The sequence below is a fragment of the Gavialis gangeticus genome, unplaced genomic scaffold (assembly GCF_001723915.1).
Source record: "Gavialis gangeticus isolate Ggan-Ray unplaced genomic scaffold, GavGan_comp1, whole genome shotgun sequence".
Classification (NCBI taxonomy): Eukaryota; Metazoa; Chordata; order Crocodylia; family Gavialidae; genus Gavialis; species Gavialis gangeticus.
Window position 1 is genome coordinate 8,746,690 of NW_017729013.1, and position 2,969 is coordinate 8,749,658.

At 39.2% G+C, this 2,969-nt stretch overlaps 1 protein-coding gene across 9 annotated transcripts in view; it reads left to right on the forward strand.

Annotated features, from left to right (window-relative positions):
* CUX1 (cut like homeobox 1) overlaps nucleotides 1-2,969 on the forward strand; it is a 549,359-nt gene that overhangs the window by 445,945 nt on the left and 100,445 nt on the right. The gene's annotated exons all lie outside the window — the stretch shown is intronic.

Below are 2,969 nucleotides of genomic sequence, written 5' to 3' on the forward strand. Positions count from 1 at the left end.
AACCCCCCCCCCCCCCCCCCCCCGATTTTATTTTTGCAGATTTTTCCTTCCATTCCTCCTACACTTAGCCTAGCCTAGCATTAGAACATAGGCAAAGCTGATTTCCCCTATAACACTTCATCACATCCACCTCTCAGATGCCTTTTCCGACGTTGTACACCCCCTTTCATCTTTGCTTTCTAAAGAGGTTGGGATGTGTACAGGTGGTAGAGGCTGCCCCCCTCCCACTGCCGTCTGTCTGTATCTTCACACAAATGAACAAACAAGTCATTAGATTAGCTTCAGTGTAAGTTCAGTTTTGTCTTTTATTTGTTTTTCTTTTTTACCCCTTTGGAACTTGGATCCTAAAAATAGTTCAAGTTTGAACTGGCAGATGTTTCATTTGTCCTTTACAAGAGGACCAAAATTAGCCTGTCATTTGGCACCTAAATAAAGCAGTTAAACTGCCTCTGTACGAACTTTGCAATTACTATGTATTGAAGTTGCAACATTTTAATTTGTTTGATGGAGAAGGGTATTATGTAAGCAATATCGGTACCTAAAAAGCCACCAGACCTTGAAAGCAGAGGACGAGCAAGAACAAACCTAACCGAGTTTATTTCATGTTTTGAGGTGATCTTTTTTTTTTTTTTCTTGTGAGGTTTGGGTGGTTGTTTTTGGCTTTTTTTTTTAAAAGGGGAGAGGATAACTTGGAAATTCACAGACACTATACTATTGCAAAGGTAGAGAGAATCTTTTATTAAAAGAACAACAGTGGTTTCTGTATTTTTCAGAGAAAAATCTGCACAGAATGCCTGAAGCTGGGTTAGCAGTGGGACTCCCCAGGGGCAACAGAAAGATGTTATAATCAATTACCACATCATAACACTGATGTATGATAATTACTGAGTGTTCCTCCTGAGATAGTGAAGCATTTGGCTGGGATGCGGCTCTTTCATGGTCCACTGCCTGATTAATATGCAAATAATAGGCTGATTGCATGATGAATGCAGAAAATGAGTTCGCTGATAACGTGAGCACCGAAGCGGGAAGATGATAAATTACTTTTACTGACTGTCCTACATTAAGTACCCTTTCTCAATAATTTTATCACAAATTAAGTAAAGCAGTATGGAGAGATTATGAGGATGTGTAAAATAATGTACCTTACTAGCTTTTATAATATTGTTGCATACAATGTAAATGTCATTTTGTTTCAGTGCTTTAACCAGTACTCCTCAGAATAGTATTGCATTTAGCACGGTAGCATGCAGGGTCAGTCTATTCAGTTGCTTTCTGCTAAGATGATGAGCAATCCACTATATCAACATATATGACTGGTGATAGGTCGGCCTTTACAATGAGAAAAAGAATCCAGTCGTTAGCCCCTTGAGTAGCTTGCCTCTGGCAAATGAATGTCCACATTGTTTACTGGAGGAAAATGTTTTTCTCTACAGAACAGGGTGTACACTGTACATATGTATGCTGTTGCACCCGGTATGTCTAGGGGCAAACAAGAGGTTAAGATCTTGAAGACGGTTATAGCAGTACCTGGGTATGCTAATGAGGTTACAGGCTTGCTCTGGAAAGAGGGACAGCCCTGATAGTGATAACATGTTAAGGCTCTAGTCTTTAACCCCATAGTGATCAACTGTAGTATCAGTGAAGATGTTACAGTAAAAACTGAATTTGGATCTCCGAGAAGCATTGAATCAATGAGCAAAAAAGCTGTTGTCATACAATGATTAATCTTTGATTACAGTAAGGCGACTTAAATACTAGCTTTGTCTGTGACCTCTCAGTAGAACTGTTCCTACACACAAGCTGCCTTAATAATAAGGTTACTGAGGATCATTTTGTAAAAGTTTTTCTTAAAACAATACCAGCTTCTTCAGAAATGAGCTATGTTAACGTGGAGAAATTAGGTTATTAGTGGAGGATTGGTAATATACAACAATGCCTTGGCAGCCAGGATGTCTGTGTTAGTTAATTATAGAAATTAAAATTTAATTTAATTTTAGAAAACTATTTTTAAATTAACTCAAAGTGGTGATTCTTGAAACTGTGGTCATCTATATGCTAACACAAGTTCCTAATTTGCTGCTTTTTTGTGCAGTTATACAATGACTAATTACAAGCGTGCAGTTGACAATTCTGCTATCATCTAGTCCATCACTGGGCAATTCCAAAGTCTTTCAGAGTTTTTGCCAACATTGTTTAAAGTCTCCAATTCAATGGTGTTCCTATTGCAGTTATTGTCCAGCAGCTTTTCCTGATAGCTTTAATTTCTTTCTCCTTTATTTTATCCCATTACCTTTAGTTATGCCCCTTTGTACAAGATTAAATGTAGTGTTTCTCTATATGCTTGATGGTTCATGATCAGTGATTATGTTTGTTCCCTTGGGGCACATCTACACTGCAAATAAAGCTGTGATTCTGTGACCAGTTAGAGGCACAGTCCTCTCAGCTTAGTCATATGGTTTGGTTTGTTTCCACATACTGTAACAGGGGTTTTTTCTGCCATCGCAGCTATGTTGGACTATCCATCCCTACATTTGGCATAACTGTAAGTGCCTCAGCACATCAAGGAAAAGTTGGGCAGCTATGCCATAATGCATAGATTGTCAGGAAGACAGACCTATAAGAGTACTAGCAGTTCATGGGTCAGTGTACACTGGGATACCCCATGGCACTGAGGGATTGAAAAATAGATGGCCAGCCAAATAGTTTACACGGGGATAGTCCACACAGCAAACACTTTGAAAAAACAGTCATAGAAAGACAACAGTAAGTTAGCATGTGCCTCTGGCAAGGGTAAAATGCTGTTAGCTGCCATAGCTCCAAACTGAACGTTATTGATGCTGTGTGTGGACATGAATCATGGTTAGAACCGGGGCTGGTTACAAACTGTAAGTCATGGTGTGGTTGGGGATTTGTTTCACTGTCATTTAAACAAGCTATCACTTTAAACAGCCTCTCTTGGGACTGGG